Raw genomic sequence first — 14,573 nt, 5'->3', positions numbered from 1 at the left:
AAAGTCATTATAGCTCCAGAAGATCTTTGATAAAACGACAGTGAAGATTTTGTTGGATTTTGAAAATTTTAATTGATGTAACTGAAACCATTTCAATTGACATCATATAATATCCCAAAGTTACTTTGAAATATATATAATCCAATGGTCAAAAAATCCCACCATAAACAGCAAATGAGAGTGGTAGGAATTATTTACACTGAAGTTCAGTATTTAGTGTTAGTCCCAAGTCAGGGATTTACAAATGTCAGATCACACAAAAAACTGTCTTCAAATGTAGCATAAGGCTGTTCCTCTGGGGGACGTGAGAGGCAGAATGGAATTTCCTCACACTTTGAGGAGCCTTACCATAATATAATATTAAATAGCGTTTAACAAATTACACGGAAATCCTTTTTATTTTCAGAGACTTGGTGACTTTGGTGAATGTTTCTAGAGTAAAAAGTCAGCAACTTTGAGCTATGTTTTTTGATAGCTCAACACAGAGATAAATATTGTACAAAATAATACAGGGTTTGAACTAATTATTTTTTGAGACTTTGCTTGGTCTTGCCAGCTTTACATCACTTTTTTACTTCACTTGCCAGCTTGGTGTTACAAAAATCATAACAAAAGTTTTAAAATAAGTTAAAAATACTAAGAATAATAATTTAAATTGTCCCTCATAACAAGCGCAGTACATAAGAATGATTGAGGGGAAATGTAGGTGATGCTTAAGCCAACTATAACCTCTTCACTTCCAGCAGTCATCTGATTGAAACATCATGATCTACAGTTTGCATCCAAACCAGCTAGTTTAAATCATTTGAAAGAACCTTTCTTTCACAATGTTTTCTAATGACGTTTTAAATCTCTTTATATATCTTTATTTAGCAATTAATTCCACACTTCAGTAACAAATTTTCTGAAAAAGGATTAATTTGGTTTGTTTTGCATCTCCTGCAGAGTAACTTCACTTGATATTGCGTGCCTGTTGTAAAGTGAAAAACAGTGAACAATAATTCCCCATTTGCTCTGGCCATATCATTTGCAATAACATAGATATTTATCAAAATCACCTTCAGAAATCTCTTTTCTACAGGGAGAAAACTTAGACTATTTTCCTTTCTCTGTAAAGCCCCTATCTGATTATTTTTGATCATTCCCATTTCCTTCTCTATACTGCCTCTAGTTCTGCTAAACGCTTTGTAAGATGAAATTTCTTGCAGTCATGACCATTTTAAAATGCCTGCAGACTATGACCTAGTTGTGTGGTGCCATGATGTTTTGTTGTCTGTTCCTGTTCCACTGTCTAACATCTTATTTACCTTTTTAACTGTTGATAGGGACTGAAATGTACTGTTTACACAGACTTCAAATATTGATTCAGGAATGAGAAGTCACTAATTTCAAGCTAGTTATTGTGTCTACAGTCAAGACTATCTTGCCGTCTGTGTTGTTTTCTATCTATTAACATTAAATATTAGCTGGCACTTCATAACTCATTTGTTCATTGACAACCTCATGCAACTCTTCTCAACCTTGAGTAGCTTTCTAATGTCAAACCCTTGTAATCTTGCTCTTCACCCCATTTCTAGATGTTTTCCAAAGATCAGCATAGAACAGGATTGTTGCCTGCAGAAGCAATCAAGAAGTGCCACTGACAGTGTTTATTCATTGTGAAAACTTACCACTGTTTTCCTTATTTTACTCGGTAATTAATCACCATTTTCCCGCAAATCCAGTGGTCTGTTAGCCAGCTGCCCTCATCTGTGTTTGCTGGCTTGACTTTCAGCACTCCAGTAAGACCACAAGACATGACTTACCACACTTATTTCCCACTCTATTCTTTCTCATAATTTCTGACAATATGACTGATACAGAAGATGTAATGGCCTGTAGATCCCTAGATATCCTTTGGACCCCTTTTTGAAAACTTCTTTTCATTTGCTTCCTTACTCTCTTCTGGATTCAAGCAACAGGTTTTACATCATATAGTAGGTAGCAATTCACTCTAGACATCTTGGGTGAAATCTTTTCCTCTGACAATTCATTACTGTTGTATTTTGCTCTAAAATCTTTTCCAGTGAGGTGTCTGTTTAAGAGTAATAAAATAAAATAAAATATAAATAAATAATTTAGATTTTACCACTGTTGCCTCAAGTGCTCATTTTTATATGCCAGCCATTTATCAGCCTTATGGAATCAAGCACAGGCTGGAAAGTTTCTGACGTGTTTGAGATAATTTTTCTTACTTGTGTTTATGCTTAAAAGAATTTACTCTTCAGAAATCTTCATTGCTTACTTGATTAGATATGATTCCAAATTTAATTTAGTGTATTTTATATTCTTTCTATTGTCTTTGGACACAATTTTCAATTTTCTGAAAGACTTTTCACTTTTTATGATCATTTTAGTCTGTTGCTACAGCTATGACAGTATAAAGCAACTATATCAGAAGACGACAACACCACGAACCACCCCTCCTCAAGATTAGACTTAAAAAGAAGTGGGTTTTTTTCCAAATAATATAAGCAATTTCAAAATGTTTGTGGGGTTAACCTCCCCAGTAAATTTGTAAGATTCAAATTCAAATGCCTACCTTCAGCCCAAAAGCAGATATTCAAATACCAATTCAAGCTGTACTTTAACAAAAATCAGACACACATTTGAAAATTTCCCAGATGAAATTAATTTCTCCAAAACCACACTTATGGTCAGAATTTAAATGTACAAGGTAAACAAATGCGAGATCTTGACAAATCCGTTGACCACACCACAGGGAGCCCTATACCAACTATTTATCCAGCACATCTAGGTGTCAGGTAACAAACATGTCAGCAATTGTGGTAAAACAGAAATAAACTGTAGTTTTTATCCTGACACCTTTTAGAAGTGTAACATCTAATGTCATTTTGTACTGTTCTGGGACAGTAATTACACAGAATAAACACACGCTAATGAAGTAAGGCAATAAGAAATGTGCCCCTCACTAATGCAATCCATGGCATATAGGACTGAAGTAGGCACACGCAATAGCAATCATCAAAAACAAAGTGTGTCCAATGTCAATGTCCATAAAATGCTATAGTGAAATGTATCGATGTGTTTTTTACATGCTGTAATTTTGATATAGGCTTGTTATTTACTCAAAGCTCCCAGTAGACAGTGAGGTAGTGTGCTGACTGAAAACATAGCTTATGTTCATCTGAGCCATTTGACCATGTATCTTCAGCTAATTTGATTTATAAACATGTCGGCTGATAAACGTACTCTTAGTATCCTATGTTTTGACAAAAGCAACATTTGTGTATATATGTAAGAACCAATACACAGAAGCGATGAAAAGTACTAAATTATTTACGTTATTTATTACATTTATAACAGCTCGAATCTAGGATGCTGAGCTGACTTGCGATTACTTTACAGGGCTGTATTTGGAGACACAGAATTCATTATTCTCCACCTAATTTAGTGATGGAATCCCAAGTGATTTCCATGGCGCAATAAAAAAGGATTCTTAAAAATGAGAAAAAAACAAAGTCTTGAAAAACTGCAACATGAACTATTCTACATATGAAACTAATTTCATAGCTATCTAACAGGAAAAAAATACATAACTCAGAGAAAATAAAAAATCTTATAAAGTCTTACCACTTTGCAGTCATTTGATGTCCTAGAGTCACATATTCTACAGTCTACATATTCTTCAGGGAATGCATTTCAGAATCAGACAGCAGTCTTCTAGTTGAAATATATCTCATGCCACGGATCATTACCTAGTAAACATGACTGGCTCTCAGTCTACATGAGGTAAATGCACTAGATCTCAAGTTAATGGCAGATATATGAAAAAACACCTCTGATTCATCATTTGCACAGATCCAGCTCAACCAGCAACTGGCTTTTCAATTCAGTGTCTCAATCTGATTTCCCCTATCCTCCACTCACAACCCACACAGAAAAGAAAGCATCTCTATATGGCACTTTTCATGCTAGAAAGCAGAGTCCTCTCTACTGTCTACTGGAGAAGTTCAGGCAGGCCTGCTCTTAATTTGGGAGACTTCGTGAAGGATTTCACATGAGGTAAAATGAACTCAGCATTTCATTTGCAGTTACTACCAGGTACTGACTTCCTTTTTCTATAAGAATACAACTAAATCTGTCCTGAAACACAGACACTCCTAAGTAAATCCTCATTCAAAGATTCTTTATTTCATATCTGATTTGTATTTTTCTTTCACGGTTTCCTGGTAATTACCAAGAATTGGATACTTTTTGCCTAAAATGAGCAGAACTGTCACTTTTACTGTGGTCTCCACAAAGTAAATCTCATGCCATAATCTTGTTTAGGTATTACTTTTCATGAGGCTTGAAATATGGCTTTAAAAAACATTTGTTAACAACATGAATAGAGAAATACACAAGTTTATGTCTCTCGTTCCTTTATGTTTCTCATTAACGTACTGCAATTTAGAGTTATTTTTATGAGATACAAATTCCAGTTATTTTTAAATAATCACTAAGAACATCATACTTCTGAGAGATCCTCTGTACAATTGTTTGGAAGTTTTTGAAAAACCTCTTTCAAAGAAAACAAAGTTTTCAAAACTGGTCTCCCAGTAGCAGAAAAAGACACTACAACAAGCAAACTATGAAACATATACTCAGTCAGGAATAATTTGAAACCAAAGCATAGTCTGGGTTTCAGTCTAAATTTGATAAGGAAAATACTTTTTTAACTATAACATCCAATGACTAAGACCCTAAAATAGAAAGAACCCAGAGATTTGTCTGATGATGCAGAAAGAAAATAAAGCAATAGAAGAATCCTTGATATTAACATGAGTAAGGTACTTGACTCTAAGTTCCTTAGCGGCCCTAAAGTTTTAAGGATAACAATGGTAAATACAGTAATCTGTGAAAAGAATGAGAGTTTTACTACTACAGTTCATCTTTTTGTGACAAGATGAAACACAAAAGCACCTGCAGAGCCTATTTCAAAAAACATAATACCTTTCAACACAAACCTGTCAGTCAAAAATAAAGGAGTTCAAGACACTTAGCAAGTGGAAAGTTTTCATTAAGCAGCCCCATCAAAGATCAGACTACTTCAATGTGCAGGAGCAACATAAATGGGGGAGAGCCATGAGATGAGACAGGATTCAAAATTTCATTTCTGTAAGGAGTTTGCACATTCAGAAGATATACTGAATCACACATCCTTTTACTGAGCTCTGTGGAGTGGCTAAATGCTTATTTTATTAGATAAAACAGAAAAAAAAAAAAAAAAAGAGTCTTACTAGCACACGATAGGGGAGTTGACATGTATCTGGTTTTACTTCCTAAAGTGGCTCTAGCCTCTATGATGTGGCTATTCAGACCTGTTGGCAAGAAAGAAGAAAAATTATCATGTTCTTAAATGTGAATTACTTGGAGTGTATAGATTAAGTATTACGAAATCTCGATCTCTGTAAGTTTCCATTCATGGTCAGACCCTGAATTTCCAAAGAAATTTAGCTGATACTACAAATAAGTCTGTTAGGAAAAAAAAAAGTGAAATCCTGCAAACATAGCACAGTCAACTCAGTCCAACTGAGTTCAGCACAGGGCATATTTTCTTACATTATATATCTTTAAGATTCATTCAGGTACAATAGATGGGGGGAGAAACTACCTTAAGTTCTTAGCACTGGATACTCTATGGTTTCAGGGGAAGGTATTGGTTTACTTACTGTATAAAATATTGCCAAAGCAAGTAGTTAGAGAAATTCTACTCTTTCAGATGGTATTTTGATACTGAAAACTCACAGTTTGCCTTTAATTCAATACTGCCACAATGCCTAAGAGACTGGGGACTCAGATGCAGAACACACAAAAGCTCTTAAACATATGGCAGTCACTAATAAGACCAGCTCACTCAAGAAAATGCTACTTTGGGATGTTTGCAGAAGAGAATGCAAGATTTGTCCAGAAGGGAATAAAAGGGCAAGAAGATTATAGCCTATGCTGAGAACAGCTCATTGGAGATATGGAGATGTGGTTCCTGTACACACTGTAAGGACTCTCAAATTAAATAGCCAGAGGAGCTGTCTTCATCTGTTATAGATCAGGATGCTTATGTATAGATACAGGATCTATACAGACATGTATAGGATGTTTCTATAACAAGGTAGCTTCATGATTTTTTCTTATCTGTCTCACTGTTAGATGACCTAATCTTATCTAAGGGTCAACAATATCGACAATCCATGATTTTTATTCTTAGTTTACTTGCATGACTATGCTGTAACATCATAGAGAGATTCTGAATTGGAGTGAAATTCACTTCTTTAGTGGCTGAAATTTGATTGAAAATCTAACAACAATATTCCAGTGACTTCCTATTTTGAAGCAGGAGAAATTTCAGGCCCCACAGACATTTTTATGACCTTTGCCTTCAGGCAGAAAAATCTTAGTACTTACATATTCAGTTTCTAAAACTGCTTTGCAGCTGACAATAAGTATTACTCCATGAGTTAACTGCTAAACATATTCAGATGAGCAAAGCTAACAAGAATATATCTAGAAAAATGCCTTGCTATTGCCAGCAAAGTTACATTTGCAGTGTATATTGCAAGCCAATACAATCTTGTTCTTGCCCAAACACTGCACGGAAACAAGCTTGATCTTCCTACATGCAAGCTAGAGAAAAAAAAGCCAGATGACTGCATTCATATGATGTCAAGTCCAAAGCAGTAAAATATCCTGCTGATATGCAGGAGCTTTTAGTGGATCTAATTTAGCACTACATTAGCACTTCTTTACCTATTCCTACTTTCACTACTTTTGAATCCTATGGATCCCAGGAGACTATCATTCTGTGTTGAACATCAAACTGCTGCCTAGTTAAAGTTAGTTAATGTTCTGGGCCCTCATCATTACACATTTCCCACAAATATATATACATTATTCTAAAGTAAGAACAAAATACATTTTAATAATTCTTCTCCACTGAAGGAAAATCAGTATACAATAAGTATTATAACTTTCAAAGGAAGAGTTCTGCAAAGAGATTGAGGTCAAAGGAAAGAATCACAGTTCCTAACACCCCCCCCCACCACTCACCACCAACACAGACACTTTCTGCAGGTCATGCAGGTGACTCTTGAAAAGAAGATTGCATATGGGTAGGATTTAAGAGCTTTGTGGCTCAGTCCTCTGGCACAGGCATTCTTCCTGCAGTGAGCTCCAAAGCTACATAGCTAGTTCTGGATGGATAGAAAAGGGAACCAAATATTTTATTGTCATCTAAACTTGTAGGTTTTGTGTCAGTTAAAACAGAAGGGCAAGACACTAGCAAAATGAAAGCTTAGGTGTGAAGATCCCTTTTAAAAATCAAAAATGTAGGTGCTCCATGCCATTTCAGGTGTGCCAATATAACTTTATCAGTCTTCAGCTGTCAACCAGAAAAGCATGCTTTTCCATATGTCCAGTGTCCTATGTGTCATCCCTGGGCTGATGTCTCAGATAACTATGGACATCTCAAATCATAGTAGGCACCTACAAGTAAGCAAGCAAACAGAATTCAGCATATTGCAATATAATTTTTCAGAACTAATCATGATCACATTCTGTCATTTAAGGGCATTATTTACATAGAGGCGCTTCAAGAAAACTTTATCTTCATACCCTAGAGCCTGGAAAACACTTTCTTGAGTCAATCTCTATTCTTTTTCTAGTATAGTATATGTATATGGCTCTTTCTTTAGACAAGAGCTATTTTGAGGGGAAAATGGTGATTACTGGAAAAAGGCAATCATTTGTTTCTAAATAAAAACGTATTTTTTACTTTATCTTTTGAACTTTACTTAAACACCACTGCAAAATAGAGTGGCAATAATGAAACAAATTTCAGTCGCCTTTACCCAGCCAAATATCCTCTCCCTTTCGCTAGTCCCATACAGTTGGAAGACTTTTATATCCAATTCCTGCAATTCTTAAAACATTTAGTATTTCAGTCCATTAAAAGTTTCAAAAATAGTAGATGAGGTAAAATTAAAACTGTCCGAAGCACTTAAACAATGCTATGCAGAGTGGCTACATTGTACAAGCTACAGGGGAATCATGGAGAATTTTCCTCTTTAGCACCAGGCAAAAATGAAATCTGCAAAAATAGATTAAATAGAAAGAATAGATGCCTTGTAAATAACAGGAAAATCATATATACTAATTGTTATGACCACACTATTAATATTACACAACTATTTATATCCTAAGTTAAAAAGTTTAAGCATTAGATATCATGCAACAATATGCACAAGTAGTGTTCTCGTCTGTCCTCCCAGTTGCAGGGTATGATGAGGAAAGATACAGGAAGACCCAGCAGATCAATACCTAGCTGCAGAACTGCTGTGACCAGCAGAATTTTGGGTTTTTTTATCATGGGTCGTTTTACATAACACCAGGCCTGCTGGTGACAAATGGGACACACCTGTCTCAAAGGAGGAAAAGGATCCTGAGGTGGGGGTTAGCACAGCTCTTTGAAAGAGCTTTAAACTAGACTTGAATGGGAGGGGGAGAAAATCAGGCACAACAGAGGCAAACCCAAGGGCGACATGCCATCATTTGAGGGATGAGGTGCTAGTGAGACCCTTCCCTCTGATGTCTTATGGAGGTAGGGGATTGAGAGCCGCGCAGTAAGAGACACAACGGTTATAGATGTGTTAGAAACCACAGAAACACCTGAGAATTATCACATTGGAATTAGGGCTTCTCACTGCAAGTGTGGCGGGATCGATGGCTCAGCTGAAGTGCATCCAAACAAATGCACACAGCATGAGCAACAAACAGGAGGAGCTGGAAGCCATTGTGCAGCAGAAAAGCTATGATGTAGTTGCCATAATAGAAACATGGTGAGATGAGTCCCACAACTGGAGTACTATATTAGATGGCTATAAACTCTTCAGAAGGGATAGGCAAGGAAGGAGAGGAAGTGGGGTAGCCATGTATGTTAGAGACTGTTTTGATTGTCTGAAGCTTGGTGAGGGTGATGAAGCTTGATGATGGGTGAGAATCAAGGGGAGAGGCAACAAGGTGGACATCCTGGTGGGGGTCTGTTACAACTGGCATCTCAGGTGTACCCTTTGCTAGGCAAAGAGCTGGCTGGATGGCCGGGCCCAAGGAGTTGTGGTGAATGGAGTCAAATCCAGTTGACAGCCAGTCACGAGTGGTGTTACCTAGGACTCAGTATTGGTACCAGTTCTGTTTAATCTCTTTATCAATGACCTGGACAGCGGAATTGAGTGCACCCTTAGTAAGTTTGCAGACAACACCAAATTGGGTTGGAGTGTTGAAGGACAGGAAGGCCATACGGAGGGATCTAGACTGGCTGGATCAGTGGGCTGAGGCCAATTGTGTGAGGTTTAACAAGGCCAAGTGCCGGGTCCTGCACTTGGGTCACAACAACCTCATGCAGCGCTTCAGGCTCGGGGAAGAGTGGCTGGAAAGCTGCCTGGTGGAAAAGGATCTGGGGGTGTTGGTCAACAGTGGCTGAACATGAGCCAGCAGTGTGTTCAGGTGGCCAAAAAGGCCAACAGAATCCTGGTTTGTATCAGAAATGATGTGGACAGCAGAACAAGGGAAGTGATCGTCCCCTTGTAGTCTGCACTGCTGAGGCTGAACCTTGATTACTGTGTTCCGTTTTGGGCCCCTGACTACAAGAAAGACATTGAGGTGCTGGAGAACGTTCAGAGAAAGGCAAGGAAGCTAGTGAATCATCTGGAACACAAGTCTTATGAGGAGCAGCTGGGGGAACTGGGGTTGCTTAACCTGGAAAAAAGGAGGCTGGAGGGGAGACCTTCTCGCTCTCTACAACTACCTGAAAGAAGATTGTAGCATGGATGGTGTTGGTCTCTTTTCCCAAGTAGCAAGTGATAGGACAAAAGGAAATGGCCTCAAGTTGTGCCAGGGAAGGTTTAGTTTGGATATTAGGAAATATTTCTTCATGGAAAGGATTGTCATTTGTTGGAACAGGCTGCCCAGGGAAGTGGTTGAGTCACCATTCCTGGAGGTGTTTAAAAGACATATAGATGAAGTTCTTAGGGACATGGTTTAGTGTCAGAGTTAGGTTAATGGTTGGATTTTACGATCTTGAGGGTGTCTTCCAACCTAAATGATTCTATGATTCTATCTCCCACTAGCCACATTCCTAGATGCCAGCCAGCCTAATGCAGAGACCTGCACGAACCAGAAATGTCAGGATCCTACTGTCTCCTAATTTACCAAGCAGTAATCAATAACAATTTCATCTATCTGCATATACTAAATATCAGAAGACTGAAAGATCTTGTGATGCATCACTAAATGTCAGTATAATTTGCCCTTCTAAACCCTCAGACCCCAATGTGAGGAAAAAAGGCTATGCTCCACGTCAGCTGTTTTTAAATCCACATTGCTAAAGCTGTTCAGGAAATATTTGTGTAATCTTCTACTTTGAAAACATATTACTTTGTCTAAAATATAATTTTTTTTTCAAAGTGTCGAGCTGTGAGTTTGCATTGGGAAAGCTTAATTCAGATGCAAAATGACATTTCAGAACAACAAAAGGGTCAGGCATCTCAGAGAAAAGAATGGCCTTCTTGTCAGGACAGCTATTATGAAAGTTGTTTCATGCATTTCTAATCACCATGCTACTAAATACATCAGTAATTGGTGAATTTGACATTTATCTTTCTGTCTCTCCCTCTCTGTCTCTTACTTTCACCTTTCTATTTCGGACAGTCCAGTTTCCTCAGTTGTACAGATTTTATTAGTTTCATATGAAAATATGTGGAAAGAGCATGGATAGCTTTTAACACTAGTACATCCACACAGAAAATGTGATCCTTTTAGCATTACTTATATAGCAAATCACATAGGAATCTGATCAGATTTAGAAGAATGTTTCCACCAAAAGATCTGACAATTCATTTATCTGCTTTCTCTAAGAGAAAATTCTTGTTATTGGAAGAATTTTTGGGATGGCAGAAAAATCCATTCAGCATCAAATGCATGAATGAGTTTGATGCATAGGTGGAAAATACATTTTACAAGACAGAGTGATGACACTGTTCACCACCATTGAGCTTTCCTGCCAATGAAAGAAGGAGGTTCTCAAAAATAACAAGAATCTAGTAAAACCTGGGCAAGCTGGAGTTATTCTGGCTACATCTGGGGAAAAAAAAAACATCCTCTGAAAGGAAAAACCAGAGGGTAAACACAGGGAACTTCCTGAGAAAGAAGCAGCCTCTCTCTTGTTTGTAACGGCTCAACTATATTTACACTGACACTTAGACACTACTGTTCTGAAGTAGAAAAGAACACATCACAGCTCCTTTAGAAAACTTAATCTGAGTCAACAGGAGTTGCCACTATTTCAGGAGGGACATATTCTTTATAATGCAGCTGCTTTGGAACAGTTTGATAAATACATCTATAAAAGCATTTCTTTTCTGTCCTCAACAGCAGTGTGGATTTTTCCATGGAATATAAATATGATGCCTTGTACCATGAAGACAGACCTGTCTGCTGGAAAGAGAACTGCAAGAGGATGTATTTCGGTACTGCAGACTGCTGAATCACATTATACAGCAGTCGCTTATTTGTTCTAAGCTATGGGCAAGTAGCTTTTTGCTCCAGCCAGGCATTGTTTGAAAGCGAAAGACCCATTTGGTATAGTGTAGGAAAAAAAATACGTCTTTCACATATCCTTGAAAGTAGGACACTTTCATTATTGAGTAACCCTGCACTCTAAGCAAGAAGTTTGCTAAACTCTGTTCTACCCAGTTCCCCACATTACAAATTATTAACCTCTAAATTCTGAATTAGAGAAAATAACTACAGAAATACCCCTGTTCCTAACAGCTTTTTGTTGTTGGAGACACTCAGTAGCGCTTTCTTTACTGAGCAGTAAAGAGGAAGAAAAATATCAGGTGGCATCATTCTCCTAAGTACTCAGTCCTTTCAAAAACCTGATTAAACTAACTTATCCATTAAAAGTAAGCTTTCTGTGTTCTAAAGGTACCCCAGAAACTGCCATTGTTAAAAAAAAATACTTGAGCATTACCATATACCTAGTTTAGAGAGAATCACAGATAATCCTAGAAAAATCAAATACATAGATAACCCTTTTGAAATAATAAAAGTGGAAGAGGTAAAAGGAAGTAAAATATCTCTAAAGTAAAGTTCCTAACTTGGGAATTTAGAGTCCCTGCATTCAGATGTGCTTCCACATTTCACACATAGAAATAATACTTGCCAATCTCATAAGAGTATTTCTGAAAATGGTCATTGAAAATACTGTGAGAAGCTCAGTTATCATGGCAATAGAGGTCTCAGAGGGAAACTTATGGAAGAGAGAAGTGGCAAAGCAGAGACATTAAGGAATTTTTAACAAAGAGCATTTATACTAGCAATCATTATACTGAGCACAGAAAAAATGTATCTTTCAAAAGGGATAAAAATGTTAAAAACAAAAGGAGAATGAAAACCAGGAGACTAAGCTAAAAACACACAGAAATAAAAGTGCTTACTGTAGTGTTCCTAATAGATCAGCAAACACAAAACTGTTAGAACTGCTTTTAGAAGGAGGATTACTGAATTTAAGAGACACATGAAAAGCTAGGAGTTTTGTGTGTTCGTACCCCACAACTTAAGATTATTTTTCCACTTGACTGTATTAAATTAACACTTGTATTGCAGTGACTTTAGAAAAAAACTTCAAAGAACAGAAAACCTCGAAGATCAAAGACTTTCATTTCCCAAGTTTATGCGCTGCTTCCAAAAGTGTATACCTAACAAGTTTCAACAGCCTGGTGACAAAATATTTGCACAAAGTCATACTTACTTAAACAGCCAAAGACAGAAATTGCATAATTATATCTCTAACCTTAGTCTTGCATTGATTCAAAGGAAAAGGGTTCAGACAGCAGCCAATAGGGAGTTACTCGTTGTGTCCTGAGAAATGTGAACACATCCTCCATTATTTGTTTCTCTTTGCAAATTAATTTGTAGAGATCAATCATTGCACAAAGAACTTGCTCGCATGCTCCTAAACTGACAGAGCTGCACTTATATTTAGAAGAACATTCATGTATTTAAAAATTTCATCAGCTGGCTGATGCCATGTGAACCTCATTTGTTTTGGTTCACTTTGAGTTCAGTGATATCTGCTTTATTCATTTTCTCCCAAGTCTGCTTTGAATTTCAGATATGAACAAATCAAACTGGCTATCCTTCCATCCCGTGGGACTTCACACCATTCCTCCTTCTATTAATCTTCCTGGCTTCATACATGTAGTCTGATTATAGCCATGTTCTATCTCCATACAATTCTTGGGCTTATTCTGCCCTGCTGTCATAAGACTCTGTGAAAGGAGTTATCTTTTTGCTTTGCCCTGACAACATCCACCTCAGCAGTTCTGATCCACATGAGTGGGTGCAGCAGCTGATGCTAAGTCCCCAGTATCTACACTATATGCTTTTTGACATTTTTAGTTCAGATTGATTGACTCCAAACTCACACATGCTCCCAAGCTGTGCAAAGGACCAGTTACTGCTTTTGATTCTCACTAGTGGTTGAGGTGCACTTAGTATCTGGTCCAGAGCTCCCAGTTTAGCTGTGTCAGAGGAATGTAGTGTGACCATGGAAAACATCATTGTGCCACCTAAAACACCACAACATAGTGACTCACTTCAAAACTTGTCTACCCTTACTGCAGGGTGACAATAAACAGTGGCAGAAACTCTCTGTTAACACCCCGCCCCCCCCACTAAGGAAAGGTAATAGGAGGAAAAGGGAGAGAGACTTGCAAGTTGGAAAAGTTAAAAATGCTTTACTAATGCTAATAATAAATAGAGAAAATAATACAAAATATATAAAACCAATCTTGAATTTCCCGGAGTAGCGCAGTGTTGCCCATGGTGGGCTCTCATCACTCCAGCAGCTTCAGGGCAGGCACCCGGAAGTCCTGGGCTGGACTCTGAAGCAAACTGGAACTGGATTCAGGGATGCAGGGCCTGGAGCCAGGCCTCAGATTACAGGCATGACAGGCAGGGTCCTCTTCAGATGCCAGCCATGGGCGAAGACAACGAAACCCTCGTGATCTCCTACTTTTATAGGGTGTATGACCTGTATGGGATGGAATACTTGGTCAATTTTAGCCACCTGTTCTATCCGCCTCCCCTTGCAAATACGCCCCTCTCACTTATGGGATGTGCAAAATTTATCAGCAACCTTGGGTACCATAGCAATAAGTCTAAACCTGGGCCTGTTCTGCGTACTATTGCTATCATTATGAGCTCCAGAGTGGACAGTGTCTGAAAAACATGCAGCCAAATTCAGAGAAGTGCAGTTACTTAGAAGAACTTAGCTGAAAGGAAAAATCACTAAAAGAGAAAATGGTCTTGTTTTAAACAAAACCAGGACGCTACTTCATGGCTGCTGCCATATCGGCCTTACTAACACAATAACAAGAAGTAAAGAATAGATATGAAACAAGCTTGGATTACACAGTGAATCTTACAATCAGACATCACAGTGGCAGAGGTCACTGCAAAAATTTTGCACAGCTACT

This window comes from Caloenas nicobarica, chromosome Z (assembly GCF_036013445.1).
Source record: "Caloenas nicobarica isolate bCalNic1 chromosome Z, bCalNic1.hap1, whole genome shotgun sequence".
Classification (NCBI taxonomy): Eukaryota; Metazoa; Chordata; class Aves; order Columbiformes; family Columbidae; genus Caloenas; species Caloenas nicobarica.
The sequence above is the reverse complement of the archived record's forward strand: the minus strand, read 5'-3'. Positions refer to the sequence as shown.